Source organism: Polyergus mexicanus, unplaced genomic scaffold (genome assembly GCF_030449975.1).
Source record: "Polyergus mexicanus isolate NDT 795.1 unplaced genomic scaffold, iyPolMexi1.0 SCAF_17, whole genome shotgun sequence".
Classification (NCBI taxonomy): domain Eukaryota; kingdom Metazoa; phylum Arthropoda; class Insecta; order Hymenoptera; family Formicidae; genus Polyergus; species Polyergus mexicanus.
In genome coordinates this window covers 1,729,661-1,744,790 of record NW_027223337.1, presented here as the reverse complement: position 1 = coordinate 1,744,790, position 15,130 = coordinate 1,729,661, and the positions used below count along the sequence as shown (strand labels likewise).

General features: G+C 33.7%; 2 protein-coding genes across 2 annotated transcripts in view; one reads left to right on the top strand and one right to left on the bottom strand.

Moving 5' to 3' along the window:
* The window catches only part of LOC138940723 (midasin), a 114,447-nt gene that overhangs the window by 32,725 nt on the left and 66,592 nt on the right, over positions 1–15,130 (bottom strand). The window lies entirely within an intron of this gene.
* Positions 12,835–15,130, top strand: part of LOC138940725 (uncharacterized) — a 56,315-nt gene continuing 54,019 nt past the window's right edge. The window contains exon 1 of the mRNA XM_070309866.1: positions 12,835–13,172. The gene's annotated coding sequence lies outside the window, so the exon portion shown is untranslated. The remainder of the gene's footprint in view (positions 13,173–15,130) is intronic.

Sequence of the window (15,130 nt, the reverse complement as noted above, 5' to 3'; positions counted from 1 at the left end):
GCCAGTTGTTTAAAGCGAAGATACGAGAGTTAATGCAAGATAAAAAATAAACACAAACTGTCATATTTAATATTAACTAACTAATAACTGTGATCTTTAATAAAATTTTTAATAAATTTGAGAAATTGATCTTTTCTCTTGAGAGAGAAAAAAATTTCGAGAATTACAAAGATATTTAGATATATAAGTGTGTACTATTTGTACAAATACTTGTCTAAGTAAACAAAATTGTTTTCCATTAAAGTGCTATTAATTTAAAGTAGATTTTATATTAAAAATCCTCACATATGTCATTTACCTTCAATGTTTAATACATATTGGCAACAAGTAGAATAAACTATTCGCCAAAGATTTTTTATTATGGATTGAAATAAATTAAATTAGAATACATCGCTTAAAATAAGATTCATCGCAAAATGTACACTTTCTAAGTGTAATTTTTTATAATCACTAAAGCAAGAGATAAGAATAAAAGTATAGCGTCGTAGCCGGGTTGTGACCCGGCATTTTACACGCCGCAGTACTTCTGAGTTGGTTAATCCCACGATGCACAATGGCCATCATTTGTCTCCGCTTTCCTGCTGTTACCGTTCACGTTTCCGCAATTCAAAATGTAATTCCATTTAGGAAGATCGCCTGGCCTTAAGATGAAGTGCGTGCGACCGATAAATCTTCAAGGACAGCAGTTAACTCGCGTTAAGGAATCGCGTTGAATCGGTTAAATAAATTATACGGTCGTTATATCATAGATTCGGTCCCCAAATTAATACCATGGGATTCGGCAGGTGCGACAGATAAATCGCGGTCACTAAACGGGATAACAAACGTTCGTTCTGGAAGGTCGATTGCCGTTATCTATTCATTTATCATTATTTAAAATAATTAGAATATACAAAGTGTATTTTACAAGTGGTGGAAAAAATTGTTGAACATCTAAATTGCGTTTATGCCAGAGAAGTACGCTATAACTTTTCTTATTTATTAACTTCCTTTATTTTAATCCACTTGGATCAATAGTTAATTTAAGGAGGAATAATATTAAGATAATTTAATTAAAATGGATAATATATATATATATATATACAGGGTGTCCCATTTTAAAAGTTCCACCCTCATAACTTTTCAGGATCAACGTTTGAAGCAAAACGATTCGGATAAAAGTTGTAGGGAACAAAGGGGGTCTAATAGTGACCTTGGATTTGACATTAAACGTCATTTTCAAGGTCATTTGAAGGTCAACTTTCGTTTTTTTAAATGGAACCCCCTATTTTTCATTACATATTCTTGTAGCTTATCTCGAGAGCTTTCCGAAACACTATAATAAAGTATTTTTTCATCAAGTACTTTTTTGAGTTATTTTATATTTTAATCTGACATATTTTGATATTAAAAATAAAATATTTCGTAAAATATTCAGTTTTCGATAATCTTACCGTAATACTTTTATGTACAGAATAATGAGACAAATCAATTAGTATAAAAGATAGTTGTTTTTAAGAAAATTATTTACAATGTATTTTTTTTAAACAATTATTTGCTTTTTTTGGCACTAATTGATATAAAATAACTTAAAAGGTATATACTTAATAAAAAAATACTTTATTATAGTGTTTTGGAAAGCTCTCGAGATAAGCTACAAAAATATGTAATGAAAAATAGGGGGTTCCATTTAAAAAACGGAAGTTGACCTTCAAATGACCTTGAAAATGACCTTTAATGTCAAATCCAAGGTCATTATTAGATAACACCCTTTGTTCCCTACAATTTTTATCGGAGTCGTTTTCCTTCAAACGTTGATCCAGAAAAGTTATAAGGGTGGAATTTTTAAAATGGGACACCCTGTATATATATATATAATTAATTTAATGCCTTTATGCAGATTAATAATTGGTGTCGTTATTATAAAGGTCGCATCTTCGCGGCGGAGTGAAAATAAGCGAGTAAATAACGGTGGACATTGACAAACGAGAGCACAGAAACGAGCGACGTCGCTGACCCGTCTTTGGCACGATTTCGCCGCGTAGTCCATTCTCTCTCTTGGCGAGCGCACAAAGCGATTTCCCCGCTTCGAAACTGATCGATGGATTCGCCGGGATCGGAATTGATGAGAGGAGAGGAACAGAGAGCGAGAAAGAGAGAGGTAAAATCGGCAAAAATGGTTGCGTCGAAATCGTGCATTAATCAAGGTAGATCAAGCAACAAAGGAGAAGGAAAATCGGTAGGTCATCGTGTTTGCGTCGAGAAAAAGAAGACAACTTTATACATTCCTTTGTATAAGTTCACCGGCTTGTAGAACATCGTTGTTAATGGTTGCGCCCGGATTACAACTGCATTCTCGGAAGTGAATCGAATCCCTTCCGGTTTGGGGGAATTTAACTTTATGTATCGTAATGAGTATTTACGATAAAGAATTTACGTCCGCATACAATGAAGATAGAAAACAATGTAATGAATTAATAAGTTGGAACTTGATACTTTAGAGGCACGTTAATCTAAATTAATATTATATTAAGAAGCTTATAAAAGCTTACATTACATATTGACCTATCCGAGACTGGAATCTCTAAATACATTTATATTATTTATAGAAAGACTGTATATGTAAAAAAGAAAACAAGATTATTATTATGCATCTCGATATTTATTGTTCTTAATCTCATAACAAATAAAAAATTCACATTTCCCTTCCGATCAAATAGATAATATATGAAATAAAAATATCAGCAAAAAAATTTTTTACAAATTGTTGAGATAAATATCCTATACATGTATAATTAATTCATGGAGGAAAGATGAAATTTTATTCGAGAAACATGTGTGAGCGTTTGTTTACTCATCGATTTAACTTACTTATCAACAGTTGATTATCGTATATTACATATTGAAAAAAATCTCCGTATTAAATTTTTATGTGTTTATGCTTTAACGGCGTGCTGATCTTACTGATTAAATCATATTTCCAACAAGAAGATTGGAATAAAGCGCGTTGTTCTGTAAAGCGGGATTATGTTCGGTACCGTGCTCGCGTGTATCGATGAATCTTGAATTGTGCACTCCGATACTAGCAACGTGTGCTGCCGCTGTCAGTGTTCATCAAATGCATCGAGATACCGCGGTCTCGCGTACATAACGCTATTATAAGCTGGTCCCAGCATGTTTGTACATATTGATATGCTTGAACAGTTCGATGCAGCCGTGCTTGAAGCCCGGTTAACATAATGTCTATACATTTGAAGTCCTGAAAATTACACGAGGGTTGGAGGACAAGCGAGATGGATCGGTAACGCGATAGGAGTAACAAAGATTCTTGCCTACAGGGTTGCCGAGGTAAGTCGATGCCTATATCTTGCGGGCCAGATACCGCATTTATTTTCCCCATCGGAAAAGATACGGAAAACTCCGTAAGAGAAGTCTCAGAATTAAGTGCAGTAACATTCGACGTGCGCAAGGGAGCGTTTCTGAAGGGGCGTTTCCGTTTCACTTGACTCGGTGGATTAAACGCGCCAAGAATAAATAACGTAATCCATTAATTGTACCTTTCTGATAAATAATTGCAACGATCCCCTCTATTCTTCTTCTTCGAGAAAAAGATTAATCGCAATGGGTGTATACAAATAATTAATATATTTCGCATCCTTTCAGATTCAGTTAAATAATCTTATCGCGGTAGCTTGAAATCGTGATAAATCAATTTCAAAAATAAATCGATTGATAATAACAATGATAATGGAGTTTTTATTCAATAGAATCAGTCAAATAAATTTCAAGCTCATTGAGCATCCAGCCTGAAATTATCTATTGATATCCATTGTAATGATAACATTAACGATGATGAGGGATAATAACGCAAATGTATAATCAGTTTTTTGGGGGCGATGAGTGGCTGAGAGCGTTGAGTCGCGGGCTGACAAGTGCCATGTCCCAGGTTCGATTCCACTCGGATCTCATCCCACCACCATATACCTCTTTTTAGAAGAGAAGGAGGAATGACAGAGAAGAAAAGAAGGATAAAAAAGGAGGGGAATAGGAAGGAGACAAAAAGAGGGTTAGGTTAGGTTAGGTTAGGTTAGGTTAGGTTAGGAACAAGGGAGAAGAGCGAAAAGAGAAAAGATAGGAAAGCTATATGTGTGTAGAAGTGTTAGAGATAAGAGTATAAGGATGAAGGAGGAAAGAGAGCGTGAGGAGCAAAGGGGAAGAGCAAGAGAAAGGGAAAAAGGAAAGCGGTGTAGTAAAGCGTTGTGTAAAAGCGTTAGGTTAGGTGTAGGAGCGTTAGTTGTAAGAGCGGAAATGTAAGAAAATGAAATGTATTCGAAAATATGTAAGAGTATAAAATTGCAACCCCATTGGGGAGTCAATAAAGCATACATACATACATACGTATAATCAGTTTTTAATTTAAACTTTGTAAATTACATTTCGATTTCATTCATCGAATGACGCACGCTTTTACATGCAATTTTACATTTTCGCTGTTTCGCGCATAATCTTTCACTATTATCGGCAAGGATGGGCATCTTGACGGGATAGAAGGCGAAGAAGTAGGATTTCCCTCGAGAAATTGTAATATTATATTAAATATTAACCGTAAGATAGAATCGGTAAAATGCGATAAAATTTTCACGACAGTCCCATGTTATAAGATTTTTAAATAATAATCTTTTTATTTTCTAATATTATTTTTGAAGATGTTTAAAGAAATTCTCTCAATCAAATCTCAATTTTCGTTCGTATCAAAATTTAATTTCAAAATTTTTGAAAATAAATTGAAATTTTTAGAATTTCTATAAGTTTTTTGTTCTCATTCGTGTGGAACGTGTGTAACGTGTGCAAAATACATAAAAGATTGAATATCATGAGATATAGTCGCCGAGTTTCGATGACAATAATCGAATATTACGACTGACAGAATACATTTACGATAACAGTCGGTAATTCCATTGCCACCGTGTTCATCGACTTTCTAAGATTATTACCGTTTGGCTCTAACGACATTTCCAACGATCTTCTCGAACGCTCGAAATGCGAAACAAAATCGCAGGCAAACGAACTTAGAGGATTATAGAGGGACAAAAGTGCATCTAGAATATTTAACTACGTACCATACATAGATTTTCTCGAAATATCTTCTGTCATGATAATATTACAATAAAGTTCGACATTTTAAATTCAGTTTTAAGCTTTTTGATTCTAACGTATAGGAAATTAATACAATAAAAAATTCACGGTAGTTTCGAACAATTAAAATATAAGTTTCGAAGTATCGGTTATAGCTCTTTTCCCAGTTATCAAGTTATCAAGATTTTAAATTAATGCAATTTTTAATTATATATGCTCTAATTCTTTCGTTCGAATCCGTTCTTCATTGAAAACTTTTGACTTTTTAACATGAAAAATTGTGTGTCCTTCTGGAAGTTAGCGGACAGACTTGTGGGGGGATTAGCGGTCGCGTAAATCACCGATCAATGCTCCGATCGATGTGATGCCCCAGGTGGTCTATTTTCGTACTATCGGAAAACAATGAATCTAATGTCCTCATAGAGCCAGTATGGTGCGTGCAAAAAGTGCCAAAAATCCTATTTCGAAGCCGAGATAGAAGAACGGACGGAAGATATAAATATAATCGTATCTACGATACATACATACGCATCATACATTACTTTTTTATAAGATCTAAACAACGATAATCTACATCCATTGTATGTACAATCCCGTATATTATCCATAATATAAATAAAAAATCAACCCGAATAATTTGTATCGAATAAAAACGTGCAATTATTAGGGCATTAGTTGCGATTTATCTCGTTGAAACTTACGTTTATAAAAATTTGAAGCACGATTAGAACTGTTATTGTTAAAGCGTTATTATTTTATCGTTGCTTCCTCGTCGAGAAAGATGCTCGCTTTTAAAATGTCACATAGTAGCAAGAACGATCGCGCATCGCGTAAAATGCTTGAAGGGATCCAGTTTGCAATACTGTAATGCGCTTCAAGCATAACAACGTCACGAATCGTAAAATCGCGAATCAAAGCGTAACGTCACCCAGAATCTGGTTCAACATGCATGGAATTTTTCAATAAGGGAAAGAGAGATAAAGCATCAACCGGTTTCTCGCACGCGAAATCGTAAAAATCAGAGAATATTCGTTTGCATAAACGAGCATTCGGGAGAATTTTTTCGTGAATTTTTCCGTAACAAATCAAATTTACACGATTATTTGTGGATCGAGTCGAATGCATAGAAATGAAATTTTATCACAGATCGGCACAAAATACGATAACTGCGGGCGATCGTGTAATCAGCTTTCTATCGTTACATTTTTATTAAGCCGCGTCACATCCAATTTCACATTCGTTTTTAATTAATGATAAATTAATCAACTCTCCCGAATTCAAGCGATAATTTCAAATATGCGTGCTTGCCCACCAAACGGAGCATAACTAATATAACAGATATGTTCTAACAAAGAGAATGCGTAAAATAGCGGTCAATTCACTACTCTTAATAAATCATTAATCTTAAATTCTCGATTTCACATTATTATATCTTTTTATTATTTATTGATCAATGAATTATAATGTTTATGCAACACCTATAATGCATATCTTACACTGAGAGACTCATTTCGTTAAATAAAATAAAATTATTTACTTGAATCATTTTGTTGACTAAACATGTAACTTGGTTTTATTTAATAAAAATTATGTTACTGGAAAGAAGTTAAATGTTACGCTAACAAACTATTTTATTTCCATGGAGTTGTTTATCTGAATAAAATTTTATCGTTGCGATAACAAACTCATCCATCTCTCATCGCGTTCTAAATAATTGTATTTGTTGCTTGAACTAAATCGTTTAGTTGAATACCATAAGCTATTTTGCGCATTCATGTGTCACTGCGCGGTCAATAGTTATGCAGTGTAGGGTGATGTGCGATATGCGGTGCATCTTCAATCATGGCGGATTCATCTGTCCGGGAAATAACGATTAGTCTCTCGTTAACGACGAGAGAATTGAAAAAATGGAGAATATAATCTATATATCTTTTTCTTATCGTATCACAAGAGACAACTATCAAGTAAATTTCTTGTTGAATATAGATAAACTTTGGTCGATGTAACTAAAGCAAATGTAACTGCAATCGGAAAGTTTCGTAATCCTAACACACAAATGTGATTCGATGAATAAGATTAGAATAAAAAACAACCAAAAATTTGATTTTATACAATTAATAAAATTTTGTTCACTGAAACAAATTTGTATGTTAGTATTACCAAATTTTCCAACTAAATTTTTTTGTTGTATTAACTAAAGGATTTGTTTGCCGATATCCAAACAAGAGATTTCAGTTGATTCAAACAAATTTTATTTCATTCAACAAAATAGTTCTCTCAGCGTATCTTAATTGAATCAACTGTATATATTTTTTTAAATTAACTGCATTTTTTGCTACATGTAACTTAATTATCTTTGAACACGATTAAGTTCTATTTGTTTAATTATTAAAACTTTCCCTTCTGAATTAGAGAGAGAGGAGGAGAGAGAGAGAGAGAGAGAGAGAGTTGTGATGGGATGCGTATATTTCTTTTGACAAGTTATATTCTTCGCTTTGACAAACCAACCACCCTAACGGCTGACCTATTTCCAACGTCAGAGATCCCATCGATCAATCAATCGAGCATTTAGATCGGTGGCCGAAACTAATGCGACACGACGAGCGATGAGATGGAGAGCCGAGAGGTTCCCGTGTGGATTTCGAGGCACTTGAGAGCTAATGAAAACCTATGCTCACACTTTTCGCATTCGATTGTCCATCACATCGAGTCAGTGTCTATCAACCTTTTTTTTTTTTTTTTTTTTTACGCATAGCGAATAATTTTATGAAACTGTCAGCTATATATAAATAGATATACGTATCAAGTACTTTTTAATATTATCAATTGATTTAAATTTTAAAAAATATAGTAAGAATTTACTTTCATCGAGATAACTCTGAAAAACGGACACATAAAAATCCGAAATCTTATCTTTTAAGGTATAAATCTGCAAGTGTCCAAATCGAATAATCATATTCAGAACTTTTGATTCGTTTCGGTTTATTTCATAAATTACTTAGAATTTATTTTCGTCTACTTACATCGATGAAAAAAATGTCAAAACCATTTAAGGATACACAAAGCCAAAATTCTAGACAAATTGACTTCCGTCCCGTGGAAACGCGGTTGAAAAACACTGCGTTACTGCTATATGTCGCAGTAATGCATAAGCTGGTAGTACACAGCATAAGTGCACTCTATGTAACTGCCGGAGCGCATCCGTGCAACATACATGCGGTTCGATGCAGCAACGATCGAGCTCGGGACGATGTATGTTCACCAAATTGCCAGCAAGCTCAATGATTAATCGCTTCTTGCAGTTGCTTACAATCTCTAATTACCTTACCGGTGTATACCCTCGGACGTTATACAGGGTGTCCCATTTTAAAAGTTCCACCCTCATAACTTTTCAGGATCAACGTTTGAAGGAAAACGACTCGGATAAAAGTTGTAGGGAACAAAGGGTGTTATCTAATAATGACCTTGGATTTGACATTAAAGGTCATTTTCAAGGTCATTTGTAGGTCAACTTCCGTTTTTTAAATGGAACCCCCTATTTTTCATTACATATTTTTGTAGCTTATCTCAAGAGCTTTCCAAAACACTATAATAAAGTATTTTTTTATTAAGTATATACTTTTTAAGTTATTTTATATCAATTAGTGCCAAAAAAAAACAAATAATTGTTTAAAAAAATACATTGTAAATAATTTTCTTAAAAACAACTATTTTTTATACTAATTGATTCGTCTCATTATTCTGTACATAAAAGTATTACGGTAAGATTATCGAAAACTGAATATTTTACGAAGTATTTTATTTTTTATATCAAAATATGTCAGATTAAAATATAAAATAACTCGAAAAGTTCTTAATGAAAAAATACTTTATTATAGTGTTTTGGAAAGTTCTCGAGATAAGCTATAAGAATATGTAATGAAAAATAGGGGGTTCCGTTTAAAAAACGGAAGTTGACCTACAAATGACCTTGAAAATGACCTTTAATGTCAAATCCAAGGTCACTATTAGATCGCCCCCTTTGTTCCCTACAACTTTTATCCGAATCGTTTTCCTTCAAACGTTGATCCTGAAAAGTTATGAGGGTGGAACTTTTGAAATGGGACACCCTGTATAGCGCAGGAATTGTTCATTTTCTACCGATTATTCTATTATTCCCTATTCCATCAAGTTTATATATTGTATTTAGTATACTCTTTCCTAGTAAAATTTAATCAAAAAATGTTTTTTTCGTATCACATTAATTTCCAATGCTAATTATTTTAATAAATATGCATGGTGCGATTAATAAGATTATATCAAAATATGCAAATTCATCTTCCCTTTAATAATATTTATTCGCCGTGTATTGTTCATAACAAAAAGAAGTAACCAAGAGATTTTTAATTACCCTAATTAGAGAGAGATGTGCCGAAACAACTTACGCTATTTTCAATTTAACAAAAAATGTTGCAATTTTCTGAGCAAAAACTCACAATTCCAGACAATAATATATCTTGATAGATTTTGTAGATTGTCGGTGAAAAAGTCTCATGATATATTGTAGTATATGAATGAATAAACTGTCGCGTCGTAAAAATCACCCGCTATAAAATAAATGTCGGACATTTGCCGAACAATTTGGTAAAATGGAGGGAAATATCCAGTCTGTCGTGGCTAATAAAAAAAAAAAATTGGCGACGATGTCGCTAGCCGGATGTGATACATACGTAGAACGTATATATCTATATGTTAAATGCGCATGCTTTGATGCAACAAGGCGCGTCGCTATGTAACCGATGCGAGAACTGCATGTCGAATCGTTCAGGATAAATTTCAGGACGAATTCGCACTTTATTAACTCATATGACGTTGACATTTTTTCCGATATGTCATTCTCTGTCTCTCTATTAAGCATACTATAATTCTTGTAAATTTTCGAACATTCCATATTTTATCAAGATTTACAGAGAGAAAAAGATATCAATTTTGAGAAAAATACGTTTAATAAAGTTGATTTTGTAAAATATTCTGAAAAGAAACAATATCCTAAGTAAATCGCAGAAAGAAAAAAAATTTTGAACAAAACTTTTCGATAGAAAACGGGGGAGGGATGAAGCATAAAATGATAGGTGTATTATTAAAGTATTCTTATTAAATATTCTTTAATGTTAAAGACTAGGGTTGCACGAGACACAAGACAAGACAATATTCGCAAAAATATTGTATCGGTCTTGAAAATTTTAATCTTGTCTTGGTCTTGAGAGAATTTTTGTATCAAAGATCTTGTCTTGTCTTGTCTTGCCTTGATTTTTATTAACAGTTTTTATTTAACGCTAAATTATTTGTCAGCTTGATAAAAAACAGAAAATAGTAAGTATATCTGATTTCTTCTGTTATCCGAAGCGCCGAGCACGATTTTCGTTTGTTCTTTACTGCGTATGCTCACGTCTCGATTGTGCAGACGCGGTCTAAAAACAAAAACCAAGTACTTCTGCTAAACATGCAAACATTTCCGAAAGTGATAATGAAAGTTCGGAAGTAAGTGCAGTTAAACAATGCACATAGAAAACTTATTTTAAGTATGAAACAAGAAACAATGAAAAAATTGGCGTACGTTTATTATGTCAAAAAGAAAATGTGACTAAAGAAATAAAAATGAAAAATAGTAACATTACTGGATTAAAAAAACATTTGGAGAAAGATCATAAAAAAGCATATGAAGATTTATTTGGATTAAAAGCAATGGAAAATAAAATATTGTCAGAAAAACAAAAAAACGATAGATATATTTTTAAACGTAAGTATTGAAATTAAACTTTATAAATTAAGTAATATAAAGTAATTAATTTTCGCTATTCTTATGTCACATTAAAGTGTGTAATGATAATGATGCGCAGGCTCTTCAAATTTAAATTTTTTAAAGTTTTTAAATTTATAAATGTTTTTATTTACTAACAATAAATAAAACTTTTTGTCTTTCTCGCCTATTTCCATATTAATTAAAATCTCCGTTCAGAGATCGGGAACAATTAGATAACTTTTTTTAAAAACCAAGACTTCTCGATAAGATCAAGAATCTTGATAATTTGTTTTGGTATTGTCTTGATAATTAATTTAAAATCTTGTCTTGATCTTGTCTTGAAATTCAAGACTAGATCAAGACAAGACCAAAACTAGTCTTGGTATCTCATGCAACCCTATTAAAGACATTTCGGTATTAATAGCGCTATCATTATTTTATTGTATAATTACGGATATTTACTTTAATTAATTTAATTAACTTTACATATTGATTGTTTCTCTCTCTCTCTCTCTCTTTTCTTATTTTTACATTTTACGCGTTTATTATTATAATTTATACATGTAAATTTTTATTCCTCCCAATATATCACCACATATTTAAGGTTATTGTTACACAGAATGGGATTTACTTATATATCGGATCATATCTGTTAAATTGCTTGTAAAAGCACTGCAAGTGACGTCACGGAAACGATGTATAAACGCATTGTGTTCACATACAAAAGGGAAGTATGGGGCACACACACACACACATATACACATATACACATGCACGTATAAAATATTATACATATACAATTTCGCCGAAGTCGTTACGCGGAGCTTTTGCTGATGAACGCGCATGCATTTTGCGTATAACGTTAAATACAGCAAGTTGAATAGAATGTGTTTCCTCGTTGTATTTGATCTTGTTTACGACATTAGTAAATTTTCCATTGTCAAAATAATGAGATATTAACGGTCTGTTGATCTTGTATATGTCGCAAAGTAATATGAAATTGCGCTTGGATTTCAGCCATGTCGAAATTGGCGAGCTGTGACCGCCCTTATACATTAGAATAATAATTTTAGGACAAAATTAATTGTGACCCAAAAGAAATTTAAAAGATTTGTTATATCGCGTCGAAATATTTGTCAAGCTATGATTCAATTATAAAGTTTCTGATTTCATACTTTATGATCTTCATAAAAATAGGAATACAAAAAGTTGCGCAGAACGAAAAAAAAGAAAAAAATAGTTATAACATTAATTCTTATTAAGAAGTAAGATCGAATAAGTTTCATCAAGATATTTCGACGTATTTCTTTCCATGCCCACGAGTAATAATATTATTTACCCTTTTCAGAGATCGTACCGAAGAAAACAAGCACAGTCGGCGAAAATTATTCGAAGGACACGCGCACACATTCTAAATCGAAGAAACACACGCGAGCCCTTGGAGAAGGAAAGATCAAACGTTAAGTAGAGAAACCTCGTAACTCGTTTAGACGATGACGAACGGCAGCATTAAAAAAGTTCGTAGGCGATCGCAATTCAGAAAATTGGCCATCGGCCAATTCTCGCTGTCATCGAGGGACAGCTTCGAGTTATCCGAAATTGAGTGTATGTCGAGGACGACAGCATCTCGGGTGGAAGCTCGCGAGCAGAGGATAGAGTTAAAAACGAAGATGGAGTAAAGTGGACACAGCAAGACACGGCAAGAGAGAGATAGAGTTCCAAGGGAGACGAAATGAAAAGAAGAAAGAATGGGAAGGTGGCGGAGTATGTGAGAAAGACCGAAGGAGAAATACCGAGAGGGAGAGGACAGAGGATGGGAGGGGTAGGAGCGGTGGCGGTCCAGGAGCAAGAGTAGCGGGGGAGGAGGGTCGTGGCTCCGAATCAGGGGCTGCTTTCGGAGAGGCACGCAGTGCTCTCTCGTCTCGCGAGCCGGGAGAACGAGAGAGAACGTGCGTATCGAGCCGCGGAAAGAGGGTAATCCTCGCGTGTCCTCTTTCTAGGTGTTCTCACTCCCGTATACCCCTCGTTCCCGCCAAAAAACGCACGAGACGAAAGGAGAAAATCGTGAAAATCGTCGACCGACACCTTATATCCTTCTCTCCCTCTTCATCCCTCTTCGCCGCACCCTTGCCTCTCTGTTCTTCGCCGTTCACCCCTGTAAAATCTGGACGAGGCACTCGGGAATGAGACGACAGCTGATTAACGCGTTGGGATTTAAGACCAGGTGGAAGATCAAGGGCTAACACTCGTCGAGATTGACAACGTGACCTTCGAGGTATCTCTCGACAGAGTGATCGGAAAAATGATTAAAATTAAAGTTTAACAGATTAAATAGCAAATTTGAGAGAAGAAATTAACTCGCGGAAGATCGCAATGTGAAGATTTATTTAAGATAACTTTCGCTCACAGGTTTCTCTCTCCATTTTTTTCGCATAACGTCGACAGAAAAATCGGTATACCTCCGATCAATTTGAAACACTCGATTTCAACCGACGCATTCTTTAAAGACACCGATGTTTCCGATGGATTGATTAATTTTAAAGCTAGAGAGATTAACGCGGCAAGTGCTTTGGTCTAGCTATATGATAGTGGCATTTCAGTGAGTTCGCCGAGATCCGCAGTTTTCTTTTATTATCACAGAAACGAGAAAAATCATTTATCAGTTCGATTTAAAATTCGTTTTCTTGCATTTTCGAATTCTCGGAGACTTTAACTAAATTTGATTAAAACGTAAATCGTCTCTAGAGGACGATATTGCGAGGAAGAGATAAAAGTAGTACTTCGTGAAAAAAGTAAAAAAATAAGTGCATAATAAGAGTGAAATAAATACATAAAATCTATTTAAAATATAAAAGTGCACAGTTTTTAATTAATAAATACTGACTACTCTGATATACAGGGTGTAACAGAGCGCCCGTATCAGCAATTTTTTCAGAAAACAACGCATTTACATGAAAAATGTTTCGTGCAAAAGTTGTAGAGCTCTAAGTGGCGCATTATATAATAATATTAGTATGACCTTGAATAGCATCGTCAAGGTCATATAAAAATCACTTTGAATTTTTTTAACGGAACCCCCTATTTTTCATTACATATTCTTGTAGCTTACCTCGAGAGCTTTCCAAAACACTATAATAAAGTATTTTTTCATTAAGTATTTTTTGAGTTATTTTATATTTTAATCTGACATATTTTGATATAAAAAATTAAACATCTCGTAAAATATTTAATTTTCGATAATCTTACCGTAATACTTTTATGTGCAGAATAATGAGACAAATCAATTAGTGTAAAAAATAATTGTTTTTAAGAAAATTATTTACAATGTATTTTTTTAAACAATTATTTTTATTTTTTTATTTTTTTGCACTAATTGATTTGTTTCATTATTCTGTACATAAAAGTATTACGGCAAGATTATCGAAAACTGAATATTTTACGAAATATTTGATTTTTTATATCAAAATGTACAGATTAAAATATAAAATAACTCGAAAAGTACTTAATGAAAAAAATACTTTATTACAGTGTTTTGAAAAGCTCTCGAGATAAGCTACAAAAATGTAATGAAAAATAGGGGGTTCCATTTAAAGAATTCAATGTGATTTTTATATGACCTTGACGGTGCTATTCAAGGTCATACTAATATTATTATATAATGCGCCACTTAGAGCCCTACAACTTTTGCATAAAACATTTTTCACGAAAATGCGTTGTTTCCTCAAAAAAACTGCTGATACGGGCGCTCTGTTGTACCCTGTATACCAAAGATTTCTTAAAAGCGTTCTCTATGTACTTTTGAAATTAACTTAACAACATTAAAAGCGAGATAAATGCGGCCATTGCATTATTTGTTTAATATTAAAAGTAAGAAAAAAAATGATCACCGCGTACAATCGCGCTTGTTTCTGGTTTAGCGGATAAACGTGGTTTAAAGACTCGGGCGAGAATAGTAGGAGAGTTAACGCCCAGAAGAACCGCAATAGGATCCTCGTGGTATTTCAGGCTGCAGACAAGTTGAAGCGGCGACACACGCCGTTTCTGGAAACTTTAACCCGTAGTACATATCCAGGATTTTCTCGTTGACGTATTTGTCGCACATAGTTAACGCTAGAGTCGCGATTCGGAGAGGAGAAACTCTATTCAGCTCGAAACTTTGACCCATATCTTCTCACCATGTTAACTGCGATTATTTGACACAAAAGACACATTTGACGTAGCGAGACTAATTCT